Source organism: Littorina saxatilis, linkage group LG1, assembly GCF_037325665.1.
Source record: "Littorina saxatilis isolate snail1 linkage group LG1, US_GU_Lsax_2.0, whole genome shotgun sequence".
NCBI lineage: Eukaryota > Metazoa > Mollusca > Gastropoda > Littorinimorpha > Littorinidae > Littorina > Littorina saxatilis.
In genome coordinates this window covers 64,513,213-64,532,295 of record NC_090245.1, presented here as the reverse complement: position 1 = coordinate 64,532,295, position 19,083 = coordinate 64,513,213, and the positions used below count along the sequence as shown (strand labels likewise).

At 40.4% G+C, this 19,083-nt stretch overlaps 1 long non-coding RNA gene across 1 annotated transcript; it reads left to right on the top strand.

The window, feature by feature from the left end:
• The first annotated feature begins 11,497 nt into the window (after positions 1-11,497).
• LOC138976393 (uncharacterized) lies at positions 11,498-14,183 on the top strand. Its single transcript, XR_011458978.1, has 2 exons — positions 11,498-12,765; positions 13,531-14,183. It is a non-coding gene; the product is annotated as an uncharacterized lncRNA (long non-coding RNA).
• Positions 14,184-19,083: the final 4,900 nt, after the last annotated feature.

Below are 19,083 nucleotides of genomic sequence, written 5' to 3'. Positions count from 1 at the left end.
CTGGAACACTGTTCCATGTTTGACTCTGTTATGTGTTCCATCATTGCCGCATGGCACCTGCATGGATTTCGCGTTTTTCTGTTGGATACACGTGACGTTTCAAATCTTTTTTTCCGTTCAAGTTATTGCAAATCTATGAAGGTTTATCACAGCAATCAACATTTTACGTGAACGTATATAGATAAAGAGTAATAATACGAATTGTAGACGGTAGAAATAAGAACAAGAAGGAAGAAAAGTTTAACCGCTGTAGTCATTTTTACATTTAGTCAAGTTTTGACTAAATGTTTTAACATCGAGGGGGAATCGAAACGAGGGTCGTGGTGTATGTGTGTGCGTGTGTGCGTGCGTGTGTGCGTGCGTGCGTGCGTGCGTGCGTGTAGAGCGATTCAGACCAAACTACTGGACCGATCTTTATGAAATTTGACATGAGAGTTCCTGGGATTGATATCCCCGAACGTTTTTTTTTCCTTTTTTGATAAATGTCTTTGATGACGTCATATCCGGCTTTTCGTGAAAGTTGAGGCGGCACTGTCACGCTCTCATTTTTCAACCAAATTGGTTGCAATTTTGGTCAAGTAGTCTTCGACGAAGCCCGGACTTCGGTATTGCATTTCAGTTTGGTGGCTTAAAAATTAATTAATGACTTTGGTCATTAAAAATCTGAAAATTGTAAAAAAAATTATTTTTTTCTAAAACGATCCAAATTTACGTTCATCTTATTCTCCATCATTTGCTGATTCCAAAAACATATAAATATGTTATATTCGGATTAAAAACAAGCTCTGAAAATTAAATATATAAAAATTATTATCAAAATTAAATTTTTGAAATCAATTTAAAAACACTTTCATCTTATTCCTTGTCGGTTCCTGATTCCAAAAACATATAGATATGATATGTTTGGATTAAAAACACGCTCAGAAAGTTAAAACAAAGAGAGGTACAGAAAAGCGTGCTATCCTTCTCAGCGCAAGTACTACCCCGCTCTTCCTGTCAATTTCACTGCCTTTGCCGTGCGCGGTGGACTGACGATGCTACGAGTATACGGTCTTGCTGCGTTGCGTTGCGTTCAGTTTCATTCTGTGAGTTCGACAGCGACTTGACTAAATGTTGTATTTTCGCCTTACGCGACTTGTTTTTTGTTGGAATAATATCAAGGAATGTCACTAGACATTTCTGCAAAACAATTGTTCATGAATATTATTGTTCCTCGTTGATCGGATATTGAGGTGTTCCAAGTTGGCCGACTGTTCCGGGATTGGCGACTTTCCCTTAACGTGCGCCACACACAAGACAGAAGTCGCAGCACAGGCTTCATGTCTCACCAAGTCACATTATTCTGACACCGGACCAACCAGTCCTAGCACTAACCCCATAATGCCAGACGCCAGGCGGAGCAGCCGCTAGATTGCCACTTTTAAAGTCTTAGGTGTGACCCGGCCGGGGTTCGAACCCACGACCTCCCGATCACGGAGCGAACGCCTTACCACTAGGCCAACCGTGCCGGTATCAGAACCAATGCACACGTTCTATTTAATCAGAGTATGTTTGCGTGTGCTTATACCTAGTGATATTGTAAAGCGCATAGTGCTTTTAGTTATGCGCTATAGAAATCTCCTTAATAAATAAATAAATAAACAAAGAAAAACAAATACTGTTGACGGCGTCGTCGAGTTTTGGTGTAACTCATTTTAAACAGCTTCTCAGGAGAAGGACAACACTGGTTATTTTTATTATGAAATAGTGTTTATATTATTTCCTGGTATGGATAAAAATAAAAGAATGTTAAATTATGCATTCTCGATTGTATTCAAGAGAATATTTTTTTCTTGGAGAATAATTCACTCAGTCTAAAGCTCAAAAACATCAAAATCGAGCCAAACTTCTATGATGACATCACAGCACTTTTGTTTTATATCTGTTGTGGCTATTGGATAGCTCTTTGTGTGCCTCTCACACACGGATCAACTCTACAGAAACACAGTTTAGAGCTCTTCCGCCATTTCAATATCTCAACCGGAAGGGCGTCTTTTTACTGGAACAGTTAGAAACATGTCTATTTTTACCGAAATCCATCGCAAATAACGCATGCAGGATGCGAATCTTGGCACTGGTGAACATTTCTATACATTAGTTACAACCAATCTGTATCACATCCACGGTTATCTTTAAGCCCGACGTCACAACTTAAACTGACCTTATGTTTGAGGATTTTATGTGCATGAAATTTCAAGAAGGAAATGGTATCAGAAGTAGGAAACAAAAGTGCTCGGGAGAATGCCCAATCACTACGGGAAAAGTGAATTAAGTTCATAAAGATTGATTGGTGCAGGGATGATCACATTTGATTGCAATGCACATACAACAATTACATTCAAGGATGAAGTGCTTGTTCATGAAAAGCTTTTTTTTCTTTAATGCCAGGAGACTGGTTCCCCGTAGCTCACATTTACTGTTGTCGACATTTATTGTCTCCTTTGGCATTACAGCTTGGTCCCACTTCGCTGTCATCTCCTTTCAAGTTCCTGCATTTTTCATTCTCAGGGGCACCTGACTGACTGAGTATTTGAGTTTAATGTTTTCTTAGACCAGTTGACCTATACTGGAACAGGTTTCGGTAATTATTAATACGCTGAGGATATGGTGAGATACATTATTTTAACTCGAACAAGCCTGCTTCCTCTGTCTTCTTCGACACACTAGCATTTAGGCCTTCATTAATTGAAGCCCCAAGTTTACTTCGCGAAAGCTTTCTTCTGAAAATTCAGTGCCAACACTCCGTGCAGCTAGCTTCGTGAAGCAGACTTCGCGAAGTCGATTTTGCCCAATTAATATCAAGGCCCCTCTCTTCAAACTGTCGAGATACGATCATGGTGATAATTAAAGAGACGAGAGTTAATACATGCGTGTTTCGTGTTTTCCAAGCCCTGCTACTTTCACTGTGAGCTTGGGATCTTTATCGTGCGCATGTGTGCACACGGGAGTGTTCTGACATCGAAAGAGAGTTGGCACAAAGTTGGCTCTGAGAAATAAATATCTTGCCGACCGTGGGTTTCTTCTAAGTTCGTGAGCTCTTTACTGTCAGGCTCACCTTAGGGTTAGAGTGTTGCGCGTCACACCGATGTTTACCCTGCCACGCGGGCAACTTGTCACGCCGGCTTTCATGTTAGACACTTTGATTTGAAAATAACGAGACAATGCCATGGGACTGGGTACGTGCCTTACGCTTTGAATGTTTTTATCCAATGTGTGGAGGCGGAGATGTAGCTCAGTCGGAAGCGCTGGTTTTAAAACCAGTTTGTCATCATCAGCGTGGGTCCGGTTCAAATCCTACGTTCGGTGAGACTTGTATTTATCAAAGTCAGATCTCTTCGGTGTCCGAACAACCCCGTGTCCACACATGCGCACGATACAGATCCCAAGCTCACAGCAAAAGTCTCAGGGCTTGGAAAACACGACCACACTCATTCATAACCTCTTGTCTCTCGTCATCATGATAGTGTCTCAATACGTTGCCGAGACAACCCTAATGCTGACATGTCGAAGAAGGCAGCCGTAGTGGGCTCGTTCGAGTCAAAATACCTCACCATATCCTCAATGTATTATCAATGCCTGTCCCAACTGGTCGAGGAGGATGTTCAACTCTAATTAGTCAGTCATTTAATTTGTAACAATTCTTGCTGTGACAGCTAGACTCCCAAGAGATCGTTTGTTAGCGAGAAAGATTTCTTTTTCCCCTGTGAAAAGTATTACAAACCAAACTTTGTCCTCGTACGTTTCGGGCATAGAACCACGCGGTTTGGCAAACAGACTAATAAAAGTCCTCATTTCCACACGAGGGCAATACTTTTTCCCCGAGAAAAGTCCTCGTCTTACATTCTCCCCCACTAGTTATTAGTATGAATCTTCGTCGTAAAAACCGGACCCTTTCTCCCCTTGGTCCCTTTCGCTGTAGTCACTTGACAGTGCCTCGTTTCTTTTCTCAAACTTTTCTCCTTCTTTATGAATCCGCGTCTCGGTCTCGGTCTGAGGTCCGTTTCCATAGAGACCATTACGCGACAGAATCGTAACAGCGCTCTCGTGGGCCTTGGAGGCCGAGATTTGTAACAAATGATAGACACCAGCCAACCTTTACTCTTCCTCGCAACTTGGATCTTCTGACTCACAATACAGCGGAGAGTTTTATTGTTAGTCAGTCGCCAGTCCTGGTTCCACGCAAACGCTGTAGTTGTGTCGATTAGTACCTACAAATCGCTGATCGGTGGCTGGTATCATTCAAGTGCGTGCTATTTAGGTGACTCGAGGTTCTGTAGGTTTTATACTGGAAGCTAGCACTTACTGTCCTACCGGTTTAAGATTTTTAATGACTTCCGGTTTTACCATTTCTAATTACTTTCACAGATCGACTCAGAACGTTGAGAACGGACCAAGGGCAATTGAAAGAAAAACGCACCTCAGACGTTTCTGAAAATGCAAAATTGTTGACGAGGGCAGCATTGCATTCCACTATTTGCCTTGATAGTGGCCTTGTAATTATTAGCGAGCCTACTAAATGTTCGTATTGACCAGGAGTCTCCTGTATTTACCGGCGTCTGTGTAAAAATGCCGCAACAAGGAATGATCAATATGTCAGTGCTACCGGTTTTGAGTGCATTCATTTTGCTAGTTTTTGTACTCAAAATTAAGGCATTTAATTCTGTGTTGACTTCGTCTTATTTTGACTTGTTACCTTTGCCATGTGACAGAGCTTTTGTTTGTTTGTTTTATTTTCTTGTGAGGATTGTGGTAGTTGGGGATTTGTTTGTCCTTTGGGAAAAATATCTGTTTACCGCAACAAATCTGGCAGTCTGCGATTATTATGTGGGCCCCCGCCGGTAGGGTAGGGGGGGGGGGGGGGACAAATAGTCTTGGAGTTCAACTACATGCGGAACGGGGGTGTCTTGTTTAAGGGTCTTGTTTAAGGTCAGCCCTTGACTTTCTTGGTTTTGTAATGAGTAATATGTTGTTCTCCCTATAACCTCTCTATTTTGAGCCTCATTTCCCTCGAGCATGTGTCTCCGATATCGTTTTAAAGACATTGATAGTGAACCCATACATCTGTTTTGACAAACCGGAAGAAAAGATAGAGCTAGATGGAATGAATGTAAAAAGATGGTCTATTACTGGCTCGTAAGTACTGATCACATCGCCCGCTGTTCGACATTGGAAGGCTTGTTTCTGCTCTGTTGGGTCCGTTCAGTACTTGTGATTGATTGGAGCAAGTTCCTATCTGGAGTTATTCCCATTCAGTGTAAAAAGTATATCTGGTTAGCTTCTTTTGCTGAGTCTGATTGCATGGCTTTGATAGGAGCTCCACATTTTTGTCAGTGTGAAAACCATACCTGGTTTCTTGTCCGCCTGTACTCATTAGCATTCATCTGTGTGAGAAAAAACAAGTCGCGTAAGGCGAAAATACAACATTTAGTCAAGCTGTCAAACTCACAGAATGAAACTGAACGCAATGCAATTTTTCAGCAAGACCGTATACTCGTAGCATCGTCAGTCCACCGCTCGTGACAAAGGCAGTGAAATTGATAAGAAGAGCGGGGTAGTAGTTGCGCTGAGAAGGATAGCACGCTTTTCTGTACCTCTCTTCGTTTTAACTTTCTGAGCGTGTTTTTAATCCAAATATATCATATCTATATGTTTTTGGAATCAGGAACCGACAAGGAATAAGATGAAAGTGTTTTTAACTTGATTTCGAAAATTTAATGTTGATCATCATTTTTATATTTTTGATTTTCAGAGCTTGTTTTTAATTCGAATATAACACATTTATATGTTTTTAGAATAAGAAAATGATGAAAAATAAGATGAACGTAAATTTGGATCGTTTTATAAAAAAAATTATTTTGTTTACAATTTTCAGATTTTTAATGACCAAAGTCATTAATTAATTTTTAAGCCACCAAGCTGAAATGCAATACCGAAGTCCGGCCTTCGTCGAAGATTGCTTGGCCAAATTTTCAATCAATTTGATTGAAAAATGAGGGTGTGACAGTGCCGCCTCAACTTTTACAAAAAGCCGGATATGACGTCATCAAAGGTATTTATCGAAAAAATGAAAAAATCGTCCGGGGATATCATTCCCAGAAACTCTCATGTCAAATTTCATAAAGATCTGTCAAGCAGTTTGGTCTGAATCGCTCTACACACACACACGCACAGACAGACAGACCTGTAGACACACACACACACACACACACTCACACACACACACACACACACACACACACACACACACACACACACACACACATACACCACGACCCTCGTCTCGATTCCCCCTCTATGTTAAAACATTTAGTCAAAACTTGACTAAATGTAAAAACTGACTTGCTAATTTGACGAAATGAACATAAGTACAGTATAGTAATACAAATCACCATCATCATCATCATCATCATCATCATCATCATCATCATCATCATCATCATCATCATCATCATCATCATCGTCGTCGTCGTCGTCGTCGTCGTCGTCGTCAGTATAATCAACATCCCCGCAGAAAATCGTCAACTTACTATGTCATTTTCGACAAGCTCATTGATCACAGTTGAGTCATTCTACAAACTGAAGATTAGACTCCCAGCGAGTAGAATCGTTGAATCATGCATGACACCGTCGTTTGACGTTCGAGCATTTGAACGTTCCGTTTCGTCGCACAGTCATGCTGGCCAGTTTGTCATACATGATTTATGGAGTGCATGTACATTAATACTGGTTGATCTATCCTCACACGTAATGAGGGGATGTATATCATATATATTAAGGGCGATCACATTTTTGACGTTTTTAGTGTCTGTATGTTTAGTAAGAAACTTGTAAATCTTTTTATCCTACATACGTGAGAGAGACACCCGTGTGATAATAATCGTTCAAAACACACGTGTGCATATCATGTAAATGAGGTCATGTCAAGCAAGTCTGGCAGGGACCTGTTTTTCCACTGCTTATGATGCCAAAGTCACCGAGACAAACGTCATTATAGAAACAAAAATTGCGCTCGCTAATTACCATCGATGAATCTTTAGAACTAACACGTCACGCCACACTTTCAGAGTGACGTTTCTTTGCTTTGACGTAATAGATTGCACGAGGCTTTAGAAGAGATTGAGGTTCCAAAACAAGCGTCTTCAATTTAGCTGCCTCGTCTGCAAGACATTTTCAGTAAAATACACGTAAGTACAGTATGTAGGATAAGCAGAATACTACATGGCTTGCTGTGTCGTACCAGATTTACACTCGTTGCTTTTTCAAATAGTGAACAGCTCGCATTGAATATGTGCGCGATATAAATTGCATTAAAAAAAAACCGAAAAACTTTTTAATTTTTCAATTTTATCATTGTGTGTCTGTGCGTCCCAAGGACAGATTGTAAGAAAAGGCGTGTCTCTTATGGTACGCCAGAACAAAAAGATTGGTGGTATGAATATTCTTGGCGAAAATATTTTATTGTCACAATTCGCCGATGATACCAGTCTGTTTCTTGATGGTACAGAGCAATCTTTTTGCGAAAGTATAAAAGTGTTACAACATTTTGCATCACTGTCAGGTCTGAGAATGAACTATGATAAAACAATTGTAGTTTGGTTAGGACCTTTAAAGTTTTGCAAAAGAAGATTTTTGCCTGATATGAATTTTACCTGGAACCCGGATAATTTTAGAGCACTTGGCGTTATTTTTTCGGTGAATGTATCCGAGGTTGTTTTTCTTAACTATAGATATAAGTTAAAGGAAATTCAAAAACTTCTGAATTCATGGACCAGAAGGAACCTGACACCCTTTGGTAAAATAACAGTCCTAAAAACCTTGGCTATTTCCAAATTGACACATTTGTTTACTAATTTACCTGATCCAGACGAACAGTTTATGATGGAGTTAAATAATATTTTTTTCAAATTTCTTTGGGATGGAAAGAGAGATAAAATTAAAAGAACTACGGTCACCCAACCCTATGAAGATGGAGGATTAAAGATGATTGACGTGAAAAGTTTTCTGTCATCTCTAAAAATTGTTTGGTTAAAAAGAGTTGATGGTCTTACTGGATTAATATCAAGACTATTGTTTAAAGCATGTCCATCTGTTACAACAATTAATATGAGAGGAGAGGAATTTGCAAATGTTTTGATGCAGAGAATGGAAAACCCATTTTGGACCAATGTTTTTAAACATTATAAGAAACTACATGGAAAATGTGACCCTATAACCTTTAACGATTTTGTATCAGAATGTTTACATTATAATGTTAATATTCGGAGAGATAAAAAGACAGTGTACATTCAAAATTGGATCGACAATGGAATAGCTCAGATTGGTCATATTTTGGGACAAAATGGATACTTATCCTATAATGCGTTTAAAATCAAATATCCAAATGTGCGAGGCGATTTTGTATTGTATCAAGGTGTAATCCAGGCTGTTAAGAAATATCAGAGAAAAATCGGCTTAGAATTTGATAAACATTTTATTATGACAGAGCCCATTGTGTGGAAATGTATTTGTAAAGGTAAGACACAACTTATTTACAAAAAACTGATTGAACATACTACGGTCCCAAAATGTATCGAAAAATGGTCTGAATCTTTAAACAGTTTGTTAGATAAGAAGGCTATTTTTCAACATGTTTTTAAAACAACAAATGACACTTGTCTGAGATGGTTCCAGTACCGATTATTGTACAGAGTTTTGCCCACAGAAAGGTTTCTATTTTTGCGAAAAATTGTGGATACGTCATTGTGTACATTTTGTGGTAGAAATGAAGAAACCCTTTTACATATGTTTTGGGAGTGTGATAAAGTGCAGACTTTTTGGATAGAATTTGTAAATTGGCTAAAGGCGAACTGCACCCATTGCGACAATTTAAAACTGTCTAAAGAACTGGTTCTTCTTGGAGTGGCGAACAATGTAGTCACCGATAAAGCTTTTGATGTGTTATTAATCTGTGCCAAACACCATGTATATATTTCCAAAATGAACAAAAAGACCCCTCATTTTCAGACATTTAGTAGAAACTTTAAGCAAAGATTTGTTTGTGAAAAGTATAACGCAGTTGTGAATAATACAGTAGATAAATTCTACAAGGATTGGCGCCTGTATATGCACGTTTTGATGTAACCCTTAGGTTTTTTCGTTCTTAAAACCTTTTGATAATGCGACCACCAAACCGCTGAACATCCCCCCCTCCCCATTCCATCTTCCCACCCCATGTATGTTGTAATTGTCCAAGTGTGCTTTTCTGTTATATGATTCTGTCCTTTCGGTTAGGTGATGTCCTGTAATGTACAGCATATTCATGTAAAAAAAAAAATGTACAAAAAGAGAATAAAAAAAAAAAAAAAAAGAAAAAAAAAAAAAGAAAAGGCGTAGCCTTAAATCTTAATCCTTGTTAAATAAAGTTCAATAATAAAGTTCAATTCTCTCTCTCTCTCTCTCTCTCTCTCTCTCTCTCTCTCTCTCTCTCTCTCTCTCTCTCTCTCTCTCTCTCTCTCTCTCTCTCTCTCGCGCGCGCGCGCATGTGTGTATATATGTGTGTGTGTGTGTGTGTGTGTGTGTGTGTGTGTGTGAGTGTGTGTGTGAGAGTGGGAGAGAAAGAGAACTGAACAGAACTGAACTGAACTGAACTTTATTTAACAAGGATACAGAATTAAGACAAGTCCTTTTTTTACAATCTGAGAGAGAGAGAGAGAGAGAGAGAGAGAGAGAGAGAGAGAGAGACAGACAGACAGACAGACAGACAGACAGACAGACAGACAGACAGAGAGAGAGAGAGAGAGAGAGAGAGAGAGAGAGAGAGAGAGAGAGAGAGAGAGAGAGAGAGAGAGAGAGAGAGAGAGAAAGAGAGAGAGAGATAGAGAAAGACAGAGAGAACACATGCCTGTTTGCAATTATTCGTTTGTGCGTAGTTCGTGTGTGTCTTCTTGCAAGCGCGGTGTGCTTGCGTGCGTGTTTGTGTGCATGTGGGTGTGTGCATGTGTTTGTGTGCATGTGTTTGTGTGCATGTGGGTGTGTGCATGTGGGTGTGTGCATGTGGATGTGTGCTTGTGAGTGTGTGCATGTGGGTGTGTGCTTGTGGGTGTGTGCATGTGGGTGTGTGCATGTGGGTGTGTGCTTGTGTTTGTGTGCATGTGGGTGTGTGCTTGTGGGTGTGTGCATGTGGGTGTGTGAATGTGGGTGTGTGCATGTGGGTGTGTGCATGTGGGTGTGTGTTTGTGTGCATGTGGGTGTGTGCATGTGGGTGTGTGCTTGTGGGTGTGTGCATGTGGGTGTGTGCATGTGGGTGTGTGCATGTGGGTGTGTGCATGTGTGTGTGTGCATGTGGGTGTGTGCTTGTGGGTGTGTGCTTGTGGGTGTGTGCATGTGGGTGTGTGCATGTGGGTGTGTGCTTGTGTGTGTGTGCATGTGGGTGTGTGCATGTGGGTGTGTGCATGTGGGTGTGTGCTTGCGTTCTTACAACCACACCCTTTATTGTCTTTGATCCTCCTCTCCTATCCCCTTCCTTTTATTTCCGTTGCATATTCCATTCATTTCCAAATCCCATTTTTTTCAAAACGACCGCAACCATGAATATTCATACACCAGTCAAGGTGATATCCGACCCCGACATGCGCGCGCAGCACGTATGTCTTACGTTGATACGATAGCTGATTGAAGACTCGTCACTCTTCTCGTGTTTTACGGCTAACGATGCCAAAGTGTCAGACAGATGGCCGATCATTTTCACATCACCACGGGAAGGATTTATCAAAGTTGCCTCCGGCGTGGACGCCCGTAAAAGTGCTGTTCACATTGCAGACTTTCTACCAACGTTCCCCCAACTGTCGAGCAATGTTAGTCGACGACGAATTAAATCAAACCGCTGCCCATGTGAACAGTGGACACGTTTAAACTAGATGTGTCGTTTGCGCTGGAAATGTTTCTATGTTAGAAAGAGAGAGAGAGAGAGAGAGAGAGAGAGAGAGAGAGAGAGAGAGAGAGAGAGAGAGAGAGAGAGAGAGAGAGATAGGGAGAAAGAGAGAGAGAGAGAGAGAGAGAGAGAGAGAGAGAGAGAGAGAGAACTCAGAACTTTCAGAACTTTCAGAACTCAGAACTTTATTACATAAGGATAAAGGTTTTAGGCTTAGCCTAATCTTCCAACCTGTCCTTGTAACATATACAGAGAATAATTGTAAACAAAAGCAAATACTGCGCACATACCTCATCAAAGTATTAAACTAATAAAACATCAGAATAATGGTCGAGTATAAACATAAAAAAATATTGGAGAGAGAGAGAGAGAGAGAGAGAGAGAGAGAGAGAGAGAGAGAGAGAGAGAGAGAGAGAGAGAGAGAGAGAGAGAGAGAGAGAGAGAGAGAGAGAGAGAGAGTTTGTGCCGTGGAACGATAGAGCATGATTGAAAGCCGATAATGTATGTTAGCACTGTAAACTTGTTTGTCGTTACACCTATCCAGACCTTTTTCGTATAACCTTTGCCCCCAGCGTTTCGACCAATCAGATTTTAGGGCACGGCAGCCTCTCTCTGATAACCGGAAATAAGGGGCAGTCTGAAATACCTCTTTCACTGTCGGGGCTCGAAGTACTATTGCCAGAGGATTACTTTGAGAAATTCTGCAAGACAACGGATTATCTTGTTCAAAATCATGAACTAAAAGTCAAGGACATGCATGAAGGTATGGTTTGAAACGGCTATTGGTGGTATATGGACGAAAGACTTGGCGAACTTCCCCTACATAAGCGAAGCAGAGGTGATCGACCACAGATCTACAGATCTCTGGATCAACTTTCTTACTGATACTACTGCGTCGACGTTCGACAAGTTATACGACGCATCCAGCGCAAAGAATGCAAAACCTTGGGGTAAACGATAGACATACTGTGTGCATAAAATGTCTTTCTGCATGGCACAACAGCTAGAAAGCAACTGTGGTGATCAGACTCAGAGCGAGTGTGCTGACGTCAATGAAGCAGACTCGCAACGAAGTGTATGCTGTTGTGGTGGGACGCTGACCGGACAGGCACTTGGAGCCTACTGCGAGTGTATTGCTGGGTAAGTGTTGTTGGCCTTGTATGTTTTGTGGGATTAACTTGATGGCTGCATTACTTGGTATCTTACACAATCAGTTTTCATACTCAGTCATATAATGCATGGCACACAAAGTGACAAACACACACAGAGATTCATAATTCTCTACTGAAAATGTCTGCATGCAAAAGCTGTCATTTTTGACAAAGTTATGAGCAGCATGTTAAGTTGGCTAGGCATGTTCAATAGAATACCAGGTACCTGAGTTTTATTTAATGTGTACGTACACATGTGTTTGTGAATCCTCTTGTCAATGAAGGTTATCACTGCAGTAAGATCAAATTCCATTCTGAGCCGGTATATATTTTATATAGATCTATATAAAATATATCTATATCAACAGCATGCGCTTACAAGCTCTCTGTAGGAATTCCTAGGAAAGATAAAGTTAATTGTTATTAGCAGGCTAAGGAAAATCAAGATGACACAAACAGAATTTGAATGTGTGTTGTTGTTTTTACCCAGAAAGGACAGTCTTGCAACCATGTGGCCGCCACACTTGTTGCTGCTTCACACTACATGGCTGAAGGAATCGACACTGTGCCAGCAGACAAAACTTGTACACACTACAAATGTATGTGGAAGGGGCATGCTGCCATGAAAACTGCACCAGCTGCTCTCGATGACATACAAATTGTTAAGTAAGTGTGTATAATAATTAATATTAAGGAAATTAGGGTTGCATTACCTAGAGGTTTACATCAGAGTGTGGTCTATTTTTTTCAGAACATAAGTCTCAAAGTTAAAATATAGAGCTTGTTAACTACAACAGCTACAAGACTGGGGAAAGAGAAACAGTGATATTTATAAAGTGCATTATCAACAAACTATGCATTTTACATTTAGTCAGGAGACCAGGGCGGTGGTGTATGTTTGTGTGTAGAGCAATTTCTGGAAAACTACAACATTATGTTTAGGTTAAAAACAAACCAGCCCTGAAACAGTGAAAGTGGCAAGTATTTTACTCGCCATAGTTAGTAGAAGCATGCAACTGGTGAGTAGAAGTGTTCATCTACTCGCCAAATGCGAGTGAAGATGCTGAATCAAATTGTTGGTTTGGTTCGTAAAATTTGCTCTCTGGCTGGTACGTTTTCAGAATCACTAGCCAGAGGCTAGTGCATAATTTTTTGACTTTCAGGGCTACAAGCTTAGAAAGTTAAACAGATTTGTTTTAAACACAGGGAAGCGTGATTTCCTGTGGGACAGTTTTGCTACTGCGCTATGCTGGGTTGCCATTTACCTTATTCGACGTGGATGCTGGTTTTCAGCTAAGCATTGTCCTTGTGAAATGTACTGCGTTCAGTATCGTTATACATGTTTGACAGACTGGCGCAACTTGTTTTAGCATTTGTACCCAGCATAAGATTTGCTTTAGTGTCAAGTAAAAAAAATAATTTCATTTTCAGGTATGCTTCAAGACAAGACAAGTTTCCCCGGACGACTCTTCAAGGCCTCAATTTTGATCAAGAAGTCCGGATGCAAGGAAGCGCGACTAAGAGATCTTCAACAACCGGTACCAACCGTTTGAAGGCTGTATATAGTTATGATATACTGAACTAGGGTTTTCAAGGTGTGATATTTTTTTCCAATACCAGTTAATTAAGTTGGTAGCAACAGTTAACTGTTCTGTCAAGTGAAAAATGTATACATGTAGTTTCAATATGGACAGGTAAAATCAGTACTTTGTTTACAGCGAGGGAGGGTACGTAGTGCTGTCACCTCTGTGTGTGAGTTCAGGTTTATTTTTTTAAATGCCTGCAGTTAAGACAGAAGATTGTGGAAGCTGATAAGAACTTGTGTCAGAGGATAGTAAGAAGTGGTTCGGCTTCGTACGGACTATACCATCATCCATGACTTGTGTGTATTATTCGGAGAACGTATCAGAGCCGAGGACATGTGTTGTGAACAGCGATTCTCAGTGATGAAAGTGTAGTGTGTGTAATGCCGGACTGTATTCTTCTTCAACTTCGGAATGGCAAGGAGGTATTTTGTGAGATGTTTTATGATTTGATATCCATGTACTGATGATTTCATTCAATAGCGAAATGTTTGAAATGTTCATTCGTTTTGTGCCATGTTTGTTGTTCAAGAGCGTGTTGTCACCATCCCTTATGAATATGGACGTGTGTGAATGTTGGTGCAGACATGAGCGTTTGAGCGAGTGAATTTAGAAGCCCTGTGCATGAAAGTCATTACCGGACAACCAAATCAGCAAACATAGAAATTCCTTGTCATACACATCGATCTGATCAAGGTAATAATGTTAGCACTTTTTTTCCAATTCATTTCACAGTTATTTGTTATTTTTTGGAGGAAATTATAATGCAATTCACCGATTTTAAAAAACATGATTCCAATTGTCTCCCTTGAACAAATTTGTTTGTACAAAATTTGTTACTTACTTTTTTTTTCAAGGCTATATCAAGGAAAATTCTTTTTGAACTGATTGTGGGACCGTGCACAAGCTGACAGACTTGAACTCAAAAGTTGCAGAAAATTCTTGGCTGCGACTTTTGAGTTCAAGCCGATCAGTTTGTGCACAGTCCCAAGATTTGTCTATATTTATTTATCACTTAAAATAAAATACAGTTTTTCTTTTAATTAAACTGTAGATATGTCAAAGACTGTTTTGAATAATTTTGGGGGGTAATTTTCTTTAAGAAATAACTCAAGTGAATGCACAAATTGTGTACTAAAGTGTCGGAACAAGGGAGACAATTTGAAGCCATTTTAAAAAACAAAGCAGTATATTGCATAATAATATCCTTCAATTATAACAAGAAATAAGGAATAAACGTCTCTTGACATGTTGTCTACCTAATTATCTTGATCGCATTTATTTAAAGTGGGAATCGTTATGTTCGTAAGCTCACATACAATCATTGATGAAACAAACTCAGACCAGACCAGAGATTTGATTGATAATGGGCCCTTTATTCTATACAGTACCAGAGTAAATTATATAAACCATTACATGACAAAATAAGCTTCTTGCTCTTTGGAGTGATGTGAACCAGTAATGTAGACCTGCCTTTGTTTACGAAGTAGGTACATGCATACCGAAAGATCACCATATGTGTGAAACCATACTGCAGTGTCATTTTTCAGTAGAGAATCAACAGAAAAAGAGCGTATGTTCTCCTTCACCTTCATGTTGTCTTTCTTCAAGCCAGAAACATCTTCAGTCAGACGATTAATCACAGAGGCCTGTTATGTAATTGTCATCTGCAGCTCTGCCAACTTGAGGTAGTCTGTGTTCCAATAACAATACCCTCACATGTAGTCGTGTCCCTCTTTGCAAAGGCATGATCTGGCCCTGGTCCTAAGCTCTCACTAGATGCGGAGGGCAAAGGAATGGCTGCTTCTGTAAATACAAAATCAAATGTATACATTAGCAATATAATTAGCATCAATGATCTTGTTATCAGATTACACATGCATCACACTCACAGCATTTAAGCATGAAAATACCTGAGGGAAATAACTCCTGAAATTGAAAAAAACTTAGGGGTGCGGGAGATGCTCCCCGGAAATTATTTTGGAGTGTTCTATGCAAAATCAAAATTGTAGAAATCTAGTGCTATTTTTGTTGTTGCATCAATTCAATGGTACATTTCTGGGAATAAAAAAAATGATTCAGCATGAGCTTTATCGATGTCTTGAAAACTGCATCACTATTTGTATCAAGTAACCTCCTTAATCTTCTCGATTCAAGAGTCGGTTGATTCAGAGATACTGTAGCAACAGATCTCTGGTTGATTGCATGCACGCGGCTTGTCGACATATGTCTAGATCTTGTTTGTTTGTTTTCTAAAATCTTGCAATACATTGTTTCGTGACCCTTCTTATGCATCCGTTTTGGGCTGCCGATTCATTTTAAATTTCTTATACACTGATGTAGGAAGACAATTTGAAGTCAGCAGATCATAAATTGATAAAAACAAACAAAGCTTACTTGGCTCTGAGTCTCTTCCAGATCCGATGATATTTTCAGCGTTGACACTGGGGGGTGGAAGCAAAACCGCTTGCTTGTCGTCGGTCTTCACTGAGCGGACAAAGTCACGTCTCCGACCAGTACCTTGTCCTTCTGCTAGAGTCACTTGTTCTTGATGTTCTCTCAAATCCAAGATTACGGGTGGGTACGAAGTCAAAGGAGTTGGCATCGTTGATAGCCGTGCCATTGCCAGACACGAAGTGACGCGAGCAGACTTTTCAATGGCACGACAAACCCCTGTCGTCGGATTGCTTGCACCCATCGCGTCCTTCGCTGTTGCGCCTTCGCAATTGCACCCATCGGAAAGCCATACAATGACAAATTCTGTCCACCGTATTTCTCTTTCTTCATTGATTCCACTGTTGCACTTGCAGTTGTAAACACAACAGTTTGTCTCGTCGTCTCCGCACTTTACTTTGCACCAAACCTCGTTGTCGATTTTTCCTTTTGCCCCTTTGTTCCGGTAGATCTGACAATAAACTTCACAGCGCATGCGCCAAAATTTAAGTGAAAAGGGTCTATTCATGCGCTGGATATGTATTTAGGTTTAAGAGAAAGAGAGGGAGAGAGAGTGAGAGAGAGTGAGAGCGTGCGCGCGTTCGTGTGAGTATATGTTAGAGAGAAAGAGCTAAAACCGGGAGATTGTCCATAAATACAAAAACACGGCATTTATTACATCTTTCGTTCCTTCTTTCTTTTCTCCCTCTTTCTTCTCTCTTGTTCTCCCTTTTTCGTTCCTCCTCTCCTTCTTTCTTTCCTTTTATTAAGCCGCCATTAGTATAATGGGGCTTACTGGATTTGCTCTGTCTGTTTGTTTGTTTGCTTGTTTGTTTGTTTGAGGCGAGCTGGCGGTCGGTCGGTGTTTGTCGGGTAAGACTTGTATCTCTGGGTCAATTAAGCTCAAATTTCGTGAAATTGTTAGGAATAGGGTTAGACGGGTGTATGCAACAAATTACATTCCTAACGGTAGTCAAACGGAAGATATTAGCTTTTAACGCTTTTACAAACCGAGCCAGGGGACGAAACCCACTGACAGACTCATACGTTTGCGGGAATTCCCGCACCCAGAACTCCGAGTTACTTCCCTTCGAGTCTCGTTCTATCACTGACAGCATGACAAAAACAAGTGTTGACCCTAACGGGGTCAAGAAGCCCGCCCTTGGTAATATGGGGTGGGACATGGATTTTTGATCGAGACTTCATGTAAATCTCAAACACCATAGATCCTTCTTAACGACCGATTTTTAAAGAATTATTCCGTAAATAAACAAACAAATAGTGACGTCATTTGAACTACACAGTCTATATGTGGTGGGTTGTGGACGACCCACTTTTGAATCAAAGAAGGCATTTTACTTTGTTTATTTCTATTTGGATGGCGTGGGTTGTGTAGAAGGATACTTTTTATGTTGAATATTTCTTTAGAAAGTATGGGCCGTTTGAATTCATGAGTAATATCATTGGTACTGTGAAGGTTAAGTGACGCAAAAGTGTGTACGTCATTTACTTTGGAAAGAGGCGGTAATGAGTTACTTCCCTTCGGGTCTCGTTCTATCACTGACAGCATGCGAACATGCGTTGGATTATTAAGCCGCCTTGTAAAGGGTGCTTACTGGATTTGCTCTGCCTGTTTGTCCGGGTTTCAGGTGTTTGTTTGTCTACCATGTCACCACGTGTAAAGTGCTCAGTCAATTTGTTTAAACATTATTTATTAATTTATTCATTTAATTTTTAAAAATTAATTCTTTCTAAAATTTATTTATTTACTTAATTTTTTTTAAAATAATTTATTCATTTAAAACAAAACCGGCACGGTTGGCCTAGTGGTAAGGCGTCCGCCCCGTGATCGGGAGGTCGTGGGTTCGAACCCCGTCCGGGTCATACCTAAGACTTTAAAATTGGCAATCTAGTGGCTGCTCCGCCTGGCGTCTGGCATTATGGGGTTAGTGCTAGGACTGGTTGGTCCGGTGTCAGAATAATGTGAATGGGTGAGACATGAAGCCTGTGCTGCGACTTCTGTCTTGTGTGTGGCGCACGTTATATGTCAAAGCAGCACCGCCCTGATATGGCGGCAGGCCCTTCGTGGTCGGCTGGGCGTTAAGCAAACAAACAAACAAACAAATTTAAAACAAAAAATCTCCCCCCCCCCCCCCTCTGTCTGTCTGTCTGTCTGTATCCGTGTCCCACCCCCATATTACCAAGGGCGGCGTCTTGACCCCGTTAAGGTCAACACTTGTTTTTGATGCAAATTTACTGCACTTATTACCAGGTCACCCCCCAATGAAAACGAAAAGCCCTCTGCGCAAGACCATGCACACGAACCACCTACACAATGTTATTGCAGCAATGCCGGGCTCTACTGCCCATCAATTGAGCCCTATGGCCATGGAATCTCGACATCTTTGAAGATCGAGTGTGAGCGGCTGATATTGCAAATGTGACCACAAGTCTGGCGGACATTTGATACGTCCCACTTGACACATTCCCGAAATAGCTTGTTTTGCCGCATTTCTACCTTGTGGGCAAGTTGAAAAGTAATGAATTCTGAGCTAGTCGGAACCTGAAAAAAATTTCCTGCTTTAAATTTTATTTCGTTGTCGGATTCACTCTTTGAGGCAGAACGCCATTAGCAATAGTAGAGACTTATTTTGTTTGTTCTTTTGTTTTTTTCTTTGTTTGATTGTTCATGTTCATTGATTTCGCCTGTTTTTATGTGGGTTTTTTTTCTCCATCCACATTGTCCGTTCGATCGATGGATTGGATTCGTTCATTCACTGGTTCTTTCATAAATTATATTGAATATTTCTTTCATTAGGTTATTCTTTTTTTTTTCTTTTTTTTCTATTTCTTTTTACATTCGTTTTTTTTCTCGCCTTTCTCTGAGTACGAGAACTTTATATAGAATATAACAAACGGCAGTTGTACCTGCATAGATCGTTGGTAAGAGAGTTTATATGTTCAGTAA